Source organism: Bison bison, unplaced genomic scaffold, assembly GCF_000754665.1.
Source record: "Bison bison bison isolate TAMUID 2011002044 unplaced genomic scaffold, Bison_UMD1.0 scf7180017864519, whole genome shotgun sequence".
NCBI classification, from domain to species: domain Eukaryota; kingdom Metazoa; phylum Chordata; class Mammalia; order Artiodactyla; family Bovidae; genus Bison; species Bison bison.
In genome coordinates this window covers 7,128,708-7,142,756 of record NW_011495072.1, presented here as the reverse complement: position 1 = coordinate 7,142,756, position 14,049 = coordinate 7,128,708, and the positions used below count along the sequence as shown (strand labels likewise).

The window sequence follows — 14,049 nt, the reverse complement described above, 5'->3', positions numbered from 1 at the left end:
ATTTTTTTTTTTTTTTTTTTTTTTTTTTTTTAATTTAAATTATTTATTTGGCTGCACTGGGTCTTAGTTGCAGCATGTGGTATCTAGTTCCCTGACCAGGGATCGAACCTGTGCCTCCCTATTGGCAGCACAGAGTCTTAGCCACTGGACCACCAGGGAAGTCCCAGCTCTTTAGATTTTCAATGCCTGGTCTTTATGGGAGCTGGTCACATAGGCATCCTCTGCCAAACATCTCCCAGAATTCTAGACTCCAAGAGGAAAATCAGTAATTCACTGTGCACCACATTTTTTTTTTTTTAAAACAGTTTAGGCACAGTGAGGCATTCTTATCAGGGAATTGTGGGTACTCTCTTGACATCCAAGTTCCCAAAAGAACTTGGGAACAGTCTTCTAAGGATAGCAGTCTCAGATCTGCTATATTATTAACTCTTTTCTGCACACATGCAATGTAACTTGAGTGGTTGTAGGTAAATTTTGTCTATCGTAATCATTATTGCTTTGAAAGATGATAGTAAATTCATGCCTGTTTTATGATAGCTAATATCTATGGTTTGAAACATGGTCAGTTCAGACTTCAAGCCATTCAACTTTTGGATCTGATGTTGTATTTTTAATACATAAAAATGATACGTTACAAAATGATCACAATATGAATCAACATATTGAGACTTTATTATTCCTAGTTCTTCATGCATAAGGTCCATGCACATGTGTAAGTTCCACAAACATATGAATGCCTGTTGTGTACCTATTTTAGGTATTTGGGCTATAGAAATGAACCATCAGGCATGGTTCCTACCCTGAAGAAGTCCGTGTTCTAGCAAAGGTGATAGAAATGTAAACAAATAAACATAGGTAATGTTATTTTATTGAATTATATTTCATAAGATATTTTAAAATGTTTCCTTATGCTACTATTTATATGTCTGTGTATTCTTGTAGACACTACTGTGTAGTCTTAAGATTGTTATTTAAAAAAAAAATTTTCCTGTTCTGAGTTTGGATTTTTGTGCTAGAGAAGGAGGGACTATATTTAATTATATAGTTTTAGGGAGTGATAAACCACTGTACTGGAACCTATTTATGTTCTACCTGCTTACTAACATATAGTAACTAATAATTTTAGTAATTTTAGCTTAACATTTTTGCATCTAGGGCTAACCAGGGATCGAACCTGTATCTCTTACGCCTCTTGCATTGGCCAGCAGATTCTTTACCACTGAGCCACTTGTGAAGCAATATTCAATACTAGTCATAATTAAAATTTGATTTTATACAAACTTTTATTTGAAAAGAAGTCCGTTATCATTGTTTTCTGTTTCAGCCTGTTATTCCACCTCCATGTCATCAGCCTTTTATTCCTCCTCTACTCCTGCACTGACAGTGAAAGTCACTCAGTCTTGTCCGACTCTCTGGTTCCATGGACCGTAGCCCACCAGGCTCCTCTGTCCATGGGATTTTCCAGGCAAGAATACTGGAGTGGGTTGCCATTTCCTTCTCCAGGACGTGTTCCTGACCCAAAGGTTGAACCGGGTCTCCTGCCTTGCAGGCAGACTCTTTACCATTTGAGCCACTAGGGAAGCCCTAGTTTTCATCAGTTTTGCTTTCTCTCCTATCATTTCTCTTTTCAGTTTCACCACCTTAATATAATAGACTTAGAATTTGTCTCCAGTCTGTGCTTCTCTTTAAAAAATGGTTGTTCCAGTCTGTTTTCTAACTGGATGTCAGAGTCTTCTATTATGTCTGTAGCTGCACAAAAGTACACAAGATGGAAAACCAGGAAGCATGGACTCTGGATTTGAACTTTATTGACTCTTTTTTTTCCCTTTAAATTCCTGCAGTGCCATATGTGCATCTCTTGGTTTATTGTATATTTCTTTATAGTTACTTGTGTGCATATCTTCACCTTCTGTCCTCTTAAGAGCCTGTTTTGTGTGTTTATTTTTTATTTTTTGGCCACATAGATACAGCTAGTTTTAACTTTGGGTAAATTACTTAAATGTCTTAATGCCTTAGGCTACTCATCTATAAAATAGGGATGATACTAGTAAGTCCTATAGTCTTAACTGTCATCACAGGACCTGTGATGATTAAGGGAGTTAATAATGTAAATATTTTAGAATGGTGTCCAGCCCATATTAATTACTCAGTAAATGTTATTTATTCCCAACTTTTTTTAAGTTGAAACCTAAAAAATGGAAAAAGAAGAGTCAGTATTTGCTTTTCACTTAGATTAATTTTTAACCTATCCCAAATTTGTATTTTCTTTCTTCTGTGTGTATATGTATTTTTTAGGTAAATTACTTGAAAGCAAGTGGCATGCATCATTGATACTCATGATATTTCACCATATACCTCCTAAGAATAAGTACATCTGCATAATCACAATACCATTTTTATAGTCAAGAAATGTAAGAATGAGAAAGTGCTTAATATATAGGCTGTGTTCAGATTTCCCCAGTTGCTCCAAAAATGTCCTTTTTAGCATTTTTCTTTTCCTTTTCTTTCTTTCTGGAAATCTAGAGTCCAGGCAGGAATCATTTGCTTTACTTGTTCTGACTCTTCAGACCGTTAATTTGAAGCAGGCTTACTGCTCTTTCTTGCATTTCTTTTTCTTTTCATTCTTTCTCTCTCTCATTTTTTGTTCCTTTTCATGACACTGACATTTTTGAAAAGTCTAGTAGGGTCATTGCCTTGTAAAACGTTCTTTTGAAAACTGCATATAGAGATTAAAAGATAGCACGATTTTGTAAAGCTGTATTTTAGCTTTATAATTTTAACTATTATAGTCCCAAGTTTCAAGAAGATAAATGAACAATGGAGATAATGTGAGTAATGTGGATGGTTATTAACAATAAATGTTTTGAGTAGAATATTCCAGATGATAAGATTTATTAGATTTATAAAGAAAAATACAATTAGATCAAGAAGGTTATTTTATTTGACAAAGGCTTTAAGTTGTTCTGTTGCATTTGATTAATTCTTCAGCATTTTTTGAGCTTTTGTTTTTGGTACGTTGTCCCTGTTCTCCTAAATGCTCTCAGTCTAGGAGTGAGACAGACAAGTAATAGACTGTTATAATTCAGTGTGAAACATATGGGTGTATATATTTGATAAAAAATTTTATGGCGCCCTAAGGAGTCAAATACTGCCTAACTACTAAGGCAAGTAGCTTAAGAGTTGGGAGATCAGGAAAGCTCTAAAAAAAATGACATCCATGTCCATGAATGTAGATATAAAGGTTAAGAAATAGGCAGATCAGAGGTTGGAGGAAGAGTATTTCAGCTAGACAAACTAACATTTGAGGAATGTAAGAATTACAGTGGTAACAGAGTATGGAGAGGAAACTACAAAGGAATTGAGGGTGGAAGGAAGGCTGAAGAGGAAAGCTGGAGGCTCTGTTAATCGCATTAATGGATTTGAATGCTATTCGGAGTTCAGTTAGAAACCGTTAAGTTTCTCTGTGAAAGCAGAGGTGTGATGTAATCAGCTTTGTACTTCAGGAAAACCATCCTGGCTGCTACATTGGAGACCAGGGATGGTAGCAGGAATCCAGGTAAGAACTATTGGTTTCATCAGACAAAAGATGGTGGTGACCTGCATTAGAATAGTGGTTGTTAAAGTGGAGAGAATTGAATGAGTTTGAGAAATATTCAGAAGATGAAATCAAATACTATTTGGTGATTGAGGGGGAGGTATAGTGTATTAGTTAAAGAAAACAGACTCTAGAGCCCAAACACCCAGGTTCAGATCCTAACTCTACCACTTGCTGCTGCTGCTGCTGCTGCGTCGCTTCAGTCGTGTCCCCGACTCTGTGCGACCCCATAGACGGCAGCCCACCAGGCTCCCCCGTCCCTGGGATTCTCCAGGCAAGAACACTGGAGTGGGTTGCCATTCTTTGTAAAGTTTGGCAAATTGCAAAACTTCTCTGAATCTCATTTACTCATTGTAAAATGAAAAGAAACACAATACTTATCTCATAGTATTGTGTGAGGATTAAATTAATTAATTTATGTACAGAGTGTAGAACTGTGGCAAGTACCTGGTTAGTACTATGTAGCTGTTCAGTACTGTAATAATTATCTTTGCAATTTTTAGCATTATTATTATTAATTTGATATCTCATTGAGGTGTGAGAAGAACCAGGATTGATGCCTAGGTTTCTAATTTGGCTTCTGAGACAAATTGTGGTAGATTTTTTTAATAGGGGAGGAGGGATGATGACTTCTCATTTAGGCTTGCTGTTTCAGAGGAACTTTGGGAACACCTTGGTGAAAACATTCAGTAGGCAGAAAAGTATGGAAGTAGGGAGAAAAGATATGGGTTCGAATATCCTTTGGGGAATTGTGAGACTATAGGTGAGCAACAGCAGCAGCAGGTGATCATTACAAAAGTTGTAAGAGTAGATGAGACCAGTGAAGAGCATGCAGAGTAGGGAGGGAGGGGCCTAAAAGGCTGTGCTGTCTTTAAGAATGTATGATTTAGGTCATAAGCCAGGGTATAATACTAGGTGCCAAGTGGAGGGTTTAGAAGATTTTCAGCATTCAGTATAACTTCATTCACATTAACTTGGGCTTCAGAGGACTTTGAGCTAAGATGAAGTGGCAGTCAGGTAGAAGAAAATTCTTCCTCTGTTGAGAAAATCTAGAATTGTAAAGAAGTCAATTTACTAAGGTAAGGAAGATGTTTCTGACTGCTGTTTTGCTTCTGTAAAAGATATAAGATTGTTTCCTGATTGGCAGAATGGCAGAGAACATAGAATGAGTTCTTATGTCTTTTTGTGAATAATGTGCCCTATTGAAGTACATATTGCTTGGATTAGTTAATAAATACTGTGTTGACAAGAATTCTGTTTTTTCAATTTCTGGTTATGAAAATTTTCAAACCTACACAAAACTTAAAAGGAATTGGCCAGTGAATACCTAGGTAATGTTACCATTACCATACTTCCGTACTCACCTTTGAGTATATGTGTTTAGTCAAATCATTTCAAAGTAAATTACAAACTTTATGATACTTCATTCCTAAGCTATTTAGCATGTATTTCCTATTATACCTTATTATACCTTTCAATACCATTATCACATGCAAGAAAATTAACAATAGTTTGTTAGTATCACTTACTATTCAGGCCATATTGACATTTGCTGATGATCTTAATGTTTTATAGATTTTTTTTTTTTCCTTCCTTAAAAAGAATCCAATCAAGGTTCATGTGTTGCCTTTGGGTGTTATGCCTCTTTAGTCTCTTTTATTCCAGAGCTTTTTTTTTTTTTTTGGAGAGGAACATTTACTTTTTAAGAAACAGAGTGTTCTAAACTCTGTATTTGTCTGATTGTTTCCTCAGAGCATCATTTATCTTGTTCCTCTATCCTTTGTAATTCCTGTAAATAGGAAACTCAGTTTAAAGGCTTGGTGTAATTAGATGAAAAATTTGGGCAAGGATATGTCATAGGTGATATATATTTCATATTGTGTTACCTCAGGAGGATGTCAGATCATCACACTGTTAATACTTTGATCTTCTGTGTAATAATATAATTTTCCCCTTTGAAATTAGGAAGTAATCTGGAAGGTAATTATTTCATTGATAGTTATATCATTCCTTCTACATCTGTTAGCTGGCGTTCTTAGGTAAAAAACTTTTCCTCTTCCATTGGGGATGAACAGCAGTTCTTTCCCCAAAAGGCAGAATAAATGCTTGTTTACTTTTAATGAGAAGTTTTGAGAACAGGAAGTTTGGTGCTGTAGTCCCCTCTGCTGATTACAGATGAAATGCTTTTTTTCTCTTTTTTTAGAGTATTATTATGGATTCATGGATTTTTATTTGTTCAATTTGTTGTCAGTTATAACTGTTATTCTTTTTAAGACTTAAATTCTCTCAGATGTCTGGCGAGAGCCTCTCAGAGTTGGCTCTAGTGCCCTTTTGACTGCCCTTCATTAGTTTTTCCCTTTCTAGAAAAACATAATGACCTAGTAGACTCACTTATATTATCCCTACCTCAGATCTAGAACCAGTCATTTCTCCAGGAAGCTCTGGTTCCTTTTAATGGAGAAGAGTATTTAGAAAGCACAGTATGAACATTAGAGATATTCATTACTTGTATCTTTTGTCTTTCATGGAACATTTTTGTCTGAAATATTTACATAATTACCTATATTTTTTATCTGATAGTGCAAATAAAATAGGTTCAAAATTATAAAAACTAATATTAATATTGTAACCATTATGTAAGAAGTGTGAGATTTCTTTGCAGTTTTTAATATTTTTAGAATATACCCCAGTAAGGATGCAAGTCAGAGTACTATGTTCAAAAGTGACTTGAAATATTATTTTTGTCTTCATATGGTTATATTACCAATTTGATATGCAATTAAGTTCATTTATTTCCATTTGTTTTCAGTGTAAGGTTTGCTAACTTAGGTTTTTAAATTTAGTTTTATTCTCTTGAATGTATAAAGCATTTGTCTAGTTCAGAAGTCAAGCTATACTAACAAGTATACTTTTGTTTCAATTTTCTACATCTTCCCTTGCCTCAGTCCTTTCACTTCCTCCATCAAAAGTAACTATTTTTTAATTTCTTATTTAGCCTCCTGCTGTTTATGTTTGTTATTATATAGCTGTAACTCTAACTGTCCCCATTTTTTCTTCTATGCTGGTTGTATCATTTTATACCCTACAGGGACATATTTAGTGTATTTGAGCATAGAGCAGGTAGTTATTTAATATTTCTCTCTTCTATATTATAAAGTTATTTTCAGAAATGACCATGAAATAAAATACCGTATATATATAAATATTTATATTTACTGTATATATATACAGTAAATATTTCCTTTTATTGAACATTTGAGTAGACAATCACACTAGTAAAAGTAAATTTTAAAATAGAGTACATTATAGAAAATGTTTGCTAACATATCTCACCAGAAAATTCATCTTGAATTTCTATTGCATTTAGTTAAAAGAAAAAAAAGAAACAAACTCCTGAAGTTTTTCAACAAAATCAAGAGAAGATGGTGGAATGATAGTGAACATGGACACTGTTTGATCCACTAATTAATAACCAGACATTCAAATAAGCATTGCCCTTTTGGTTTCTTCTAGTAATCTAAGAGCAACATCTTTTGGTGTCTCTCCTAGCATCCTTCAAAATTTGATTCTTTTTCTAAGTGTCCATTTCCTGTGTTTTATTGTTGTATAGTTAATGACCTTAACCACCGTTTCCATGCACTATTCTTTAAATAACTGTTTTTAAAGCTTTGTGCTTTACTAGTCATTGTTCAAGGCTAATTCCGGCTGTCTGCAAGTATTTTTGTGTCTGATTAACTCAACTAAAACCTCCCACCAGGGAAAAAGATAACCTAGAAAAGAGAAATAGCTTACAGCAGTCATTGTTTATTTGGAATCTATTGTTTTAAATGCAGGAGTAGGTAATATAACACAGGGGCTAGAGAAGGAAATGGCAAGCCACTCCAGTGGAGAATCCCAGGGACGGGGGAGCCTGGTGGGCTGCCGTCTATGGGGTCGCACAGAGTCGGACACGACTGAAGCAACTTAGCAGCAGCAGCAGCAGAGACAAACTGTGCTCGAATGGAGTTTGGACCATTTGAGAACATTACAGATTTAACTTCCGAAATGAATGTGTAGAACTGAATCCATGTATATCAGAGGCCCAACTGGGAGTTCTTCAAATTAACTTCATGTGTAGTTCAGTGTTTGAAAAATAAGTAATAAAAATGTTGAATTTGAAACTTACATACATGTTATTAAAGCTCAACAACAACCACAACAATTATTTAAAATTTGGAAAAACTAAAAATTTTTTTCAGAGAGCATTTTATTGTTGACATTTAGAAAAATTGCCGTCACCTGATGGTAAGGAGCAGATCGAGTTTTGGTTTATAAATTCTCTGTGGATAGTATACCTCCTTATTCTGGCACCAGACACCGTCTGTGTCCATCACCCCCTCTTGGTGTGCCACTGCACCCGTCAACGCTTTATGCTAGTGCTTTTTCTCCACAGCCTCGCCAACGCTGTTCATTTGTTTTATCAGTTGATGGGTGAGACGTGGTATCTGTGTTGTTTTGATTAGTATTTATCATATTAGTGAAGTTGAGGTTATCATGAGTGAAGTGAAATATCTTTTTCTGTGTTTACAAGTCATTGCATTTCTTTTAACTGTCTAGTCATTAATTTTTGCCTTTTTCTTTTCTAGTGGTTTTTCCTCCTCTCTTTTCATTATATAAAAAATTAAGTACATTTTAACAAATGTGTATTGGAAGAAAAAAAGAAAGCAGGGCACTATCACTGACTAAACTGACTATACTTTTGGGAAGCCTTATAATACATAACACGGTATTAACAGAAATCTCTGTTTCCCCCTTTAAGGTGACTGATGAGGATTGCAGCTATATTGAGGTACTAAAACAACCTCCTGCATATTAACCTGGTAAACCTCTGGTGAAGCAATGTTTTTCAAACTGGACTCAGCAGTCTTATCTGTTTTTGTACATTTAAATTCCTCATAAAATTTCTTTGAAGGTACAATTCTGTTCTTATAGCATTTTTTTTAAAACCTCTGCTATAAAGTAAGAGTTGTTATTGTTCAATAACAGACACATAATTATAACTCAGACAATTAGTAATCATTAATTTAACAAATGAAATCAGTTAAATTGGTTCTTCACTGAATCGACTAGGTAATTTGATTAAAATTATTATCACATAAATGTAGCCTTACTGCTTAAAGATTTTCGTACTTTGTAAGAAAAATTATGTATTTCATTTTTGTAGAGTCAACTGTGAATCTTTTTATATGTCAGTTTTTCATAAAATTTTTGGATTATAAATGTACATAGCTGCCCAGAAATAGAAATGAACATTAAACTTTATTTCCATGTCTGCAAATTCCCTTTCATCAGTATTAATGTGTATATCTTTGTCTTTATAGTTATAAGTAAAATATACCTATGTTTTTGTGCTGAGAGTTATCTAGTTTTGTTTTATTTTGAGTTGTAAAAATTGTAACAACATTTAAGACAAAATTTAAGCCAAGGCATAGTAACCCATGATCTTATCACTAGCAAATATTTAATTTTTTGCCAATTCATCTTATTTTTTTAAGATCTTATCTAAAATCCTTACATCTGACTCTTCAAAAACCCTTGATAACTAAGAATACTTTTTAATGGTACTTTTTGTCATCTACTAGTCCTTCTTTTAAATAGAATAGTTTTCTTCAATAGCGGCAAAAGTGCTCTGTGGTTTTGAATTTTATTTTTAACATTTAATAAAGAATTATGTGAAGTTTACTGAGGTTAAGGTACAAATGAATCATGTTATTTCTTGAGAGTTTAATTCTGTGTATTTTAGAAGTGCCTCATAATGTGAGTAGGTGATACAATCATATAATATATGAAGGTATATGTTTTTGAGGAGCTTCAAAGAATTGATGTTAGTCTTGAACTTACCACAAACTTTTTCCAACCTAATTGTGATTAATTTATATTTCTCTGTGAAGCATTCGTTTCTGACTTTCCACCATAAAAAACAGGGTAGCTTAGATTGTGCTTGCTTCCCGTGTCTGCTGGTCTTGTTACCTTGCCTGTGTATCATTTCTCTCTCATGTGTCATCTGTTTATTTTTATCACAGTAACAGTATTATATAGTATTTGCATATAGCAGCTTTAAAGTATAGTACTTTTTTAAGCTTCAGTCATAGAGCTCTGGATCATTCATTGCTTGCTGAAGAAAAGGTAGTTAAATGGGAAAAAAAACCCACTTTTTTTTAAACTGCCACTGCCACCACAAGTCTGAAAGACTTTTTGTTGCCAAGCAAATGGAGCATGGGTATTATATCATGTTTTTTTACCATGGAGTTGTCATCTTAAACTCTCTTGATTTTGACTCTTTAAATAATATCTGGTCTTATTCTGAGAAACTTAAGGAAATACCTAAAGAATTTAAATTTGTATTTTTATGTTGCTGTTGTTTTTCTTTCTTTTTCTTCTTTTTGAGACATGGTAAACTTTTCAATTTCTAACTTATCTCCTTTAAAATTTTTCACTTTCCTTCAGCTGCGCTATTTGTTTATTTATTATTTATTTCATTCTCCTTTTCCTTCAAGGATTCCTGTCATTTAAGTTTAAATTAGAGCACTCTGCAAATCTGTGAGCATTCACTTCTTTGGTTAAATTATTATTTTCAGTTTATGTTTCTTGAGTTGCCTCCTATTTCACCAACCCAATTTTCTGCTGCGTTGATTCTTCTAATACTGCTTCTACTGCCAGTATTAATGGGTTCGTGGCTAAATTTATTCTGTGCTGGTCTTGGTGCCCTCCAGTTGTTCTCCTTGTCTCCATAGGCCACAGTGTTGCCAGAATTATCCATCTGAAACACAAGTCTGGCTGTGTCAAGTGAAAGGTGCTCAGTCGTGTCCCACTCTTTGCAACCCCATGGACTATAGAGTCCATGGAATTCTCCAGGCCAGAATACTGGAGTGGGTAGCCGTTCCCTTCTCCAGGGGATCTTCCCAACTCAGGAATCAAACCCGTGTCTCCCACATTGCAGGTGGGTTCTTTACCAGCTGAGCCACCAGGGAAGCCCAAGAACACTGGAGTGGTAGCTTGTCCCTTCTCCAGTGTATCTTCCTGACCCAGGAATCAAACTGGGATCTCCTGATGCAGACAGATCCCTTACTAGCTGAGCTGCCAGAGAAGCTTGGCTGTGTCATTCTCCTAGTAATAAAAATCTTAGTAACTTCTTCACTACAGACTTATGTTCTAACCATTTAGTGACATAAGTAAAGCCTTCTGTTACCTGAGCTCCTGCATCTCTCTAGTCTTATAATCTACCACCGCCCCGCCACTGTGCTCTTCCCCTTACCTGAAATGCCCGTGGTAGTCCCAATCCTGTCCTCCCATCCATACTTCCAGCCTAGATTAACTGGTTTTCCCCTCTAAACATAGTTATTTATTTTCTTTTTAGCTACATGCTCTCATGTACCTTGTACATGCTTTTTCACTGGTTTTAGCAGTTGTTTATACTTGTCTGTGACACCCCAACACCAGGGCAGGTACTATATTATGATTTTTATAGCTTCAACACTAGCATAGTGCCTGGCGTTTTGTTTTATTACCCTCCTGTCTTTTGGTTTTGTTTACTTTAAGGGAGAGGCTGAGCTCTATCATATAATCTCTCTCTTCTTTTTTTCTTTCTCATGGGAAAATATTTTCAGTGGAGTCAAGCTATCAAAAATTATTTTTCTCCAGTCAGTGTTTTCATATACATAACTTACTAATCCTGAAGATGTGGCCTTACAGTTGTTCAGTCTTTCAGTTGCGTCTGACTCTTTTCGACCCTACAAACTGCAGCTCATCAGGCTTCCTTGTCCTTCAGTATCTCCCAGAGTTTGCTCAAACTCATGTCCATTGAGTCAGTGATGTTATCTAACCATCTCATCCTCTGCCGTCCCCTTCTTCCGCCTTCAATCTTTTCCAGCATCAGGGTCTTTTCCAATGAGTCGGCTCCTCACATCAGGTGGCCAAAGTATTGGAGCTTCAGCTTCAACATCAGTCCTTCCAATGAATATTCAAGGTTGATTTCCTTTAGGATTAACTGTTTTGATCTCCTTGCAGTCCAGGGGACTCTCAAGAGTCTTCTCCAGCTCTACAGTTTGAAAATATCAGTTCTTTGGTGCTCAGCCTTCTTTATGGTCCAGCTCTCATATCTATACATGACTACTTGAAAAACTGTAGCTTTGACTAGATGGTCATTTGTTGGCAAAGTGATGTCTCTACTTTTTAATACGTTGTCTAAGTTTGTCATAGCTTTTCTTTCAAGGAGCAAATGTCTTTTAATTTTGTCTTACAGTAACTTGTCCTAAATCACATTATAGTACTTGCTCCCTGGATCAGGGTTTAGCAACTAGTTTTGGGAGTGACCTGTTAAACACCGAGTCACTACTGATTTCAGTAATCAAATTACAGGCTTAAGGTCAAGCAGGACTGACTTCTCTAGCCTAATTGTTTGGTTTCAGGCCTGGGGTAGTGGTCCAGTTCAGCCAGGGTGGTCTTCTTTTCCTGTTTTTATTATTTACCTCCAAGGTTATATTGTGCTCCAACTCTTAATGAAAAAAAGAGAAAAATGCTTTATAGATTGCTAAAAATATGGTATGCTGTTGTTGTCATCTTAAATCTCTCAAACAATATAGAATATTACAAAGTTGAGGGTAAAATTCTTCAACATCTTGTCACTCAGAGATGAGCATATTTAGAATATATTCTTGCATAAATACATATAGGAAAAGTGTACCAATTTCATAAATGACATCTTGCACTGAAAGTTCCCTTCTGTATCTCCCTCTGGATTTTCCAGGCAAGAATACTGGAGTGCATTGCCGTTTCCTTCTCTAGGGGATCTTCCCCACCCAGAGATTGAACCTGGGTCTCCTGTATAGCAGGCGGATTCTTTACCAACTAAGCCACCAGGGAAACCCTTTTTTTATTCAACAACATGTTAAAACATACCTCAGTAATTGAAGATGTATTTTATCATTGATAATTTACTCACCAGTTATAGTTGGACATTTAAATTCCTTATAAATAATGCTGTGATAAACATTCATCTATTATGTTTTATTTTGTTTTTTACATTTTTGTGTGACTGTAACTTCAGTAGAACTCTTCTGTCAGAAGACATGCAAGTGTATGTTAATAGATATTGCCATAATGCCTTCCAGAAAAGTTGTTCCAACTTATATCGCCCCACATCTCTACCAAGGCCAGATTTTTATTGTGAGTTAAAGACTCCCAATTTACAGCTCTAAATTCAGATCCATTAATATTTTCATATGGTATCTGTCTCACTGCCATCTCAAATAACATGAGATGTTATCATACTGATTTCCTGCCTCAATTCTCAAAATCTGTTTCTTCCCCTTTCTATTTCTTTTCTTTAAATGGAACTTAAATTTCCAGGTTTTTCAAGTTAGAAGTCTGATGTGATCTTTACTGTTGTCTCTTTCCCCCTGAATCTTCTTATCAAATATATTGCTAAGGCTAATAGATTCTATTTATAATATCATGAATATCCAGATAGGAGAAGGTCCTGTAGTTAAGTTTATGCTGTCCCACAGTTTTTTTAAAAAGACACTTAAAAAAACACATACTGTTTTGATTAGGCAGTCTGAATGTAAGCTTTTAGGGATATAATCAGATTTCTACCTCTAAAATTTAATTAACATATATTTAAAATGAAATTTAGAAATACTGTTTTCCCACTATTTCATGTAAAAATTTTGTTCAAATTCTTCAACTTACATCTTTAGTATTTTGTCAACACTGGAATGAGTCACCTAACAACTTCCCAGTTCACTTCCTCCTCCTCTCTTCCATCTAAGCTGCTTGAGACATTGTAGTTTTAAAATCTGTATGTAATGCTGTCCCTGCCACAAGTACAATTCAAGCAAAATGTTGGCGTATGTTCGTGATCTCATAACCTAAGTATGGACTGAATTGCTTTTTTCAAAAAGTGATCACCAGGGAGCTCCCTCGTGGTCCAGTGGTTAAGTCTCCGCACTTTCACTGTCAAAGGCACAGGTTCAATCCCTCGTGGGGAAACTAGAGCCTACAAGCTGTGTGGCTTGACCAGAAAAAGGCACCCCACTCCAGTACTCTTGCCTGGAAAATCCCATGGACGGAGGAGCCTGGTGGGCTGCAGTCCATGGGGTCGCTAGGAGTCAGACACGACTGAGCGACTTCACTTTGACTTTTCACTTTCATGCATTGGAGTAGGAAATGGCAACCCACTCCAGTGTTCTTGCCTGGAGAATCCCAGGGACAGAGGAGCCTGGTGGGCTGCTGTCTATGGGGTCGCACAGAGTCGGACATGACTGAAGCGACTTAGCAGCAGCACTACCTTTAAAACAAACGAGTAAAACCTGGTCATTGAAAGATTGCTTAACAATGACATTGTCACATGCAGTTGTGAAGTAATCTCCCAAGAAAAAACACTGAATCTTCTCACTTTATTTGTTCCCCCCTAC

General features: G+C 35.7%; 1 protein-coding gene across 2 annotated transcripts in view; it reads left to right on the top strand.

Moving 5' to 3' along the window:
* MAGI3 (membrane associated guanylate kinase, WW and PDZ domain containing 3) overlaps window positions 1-14,049 on the top strand; it is a 262,085-nt gene that overhangs the window by 119,790 nt on the left and 128,246 nt on the right. The window lies entirely within an intron of this gene.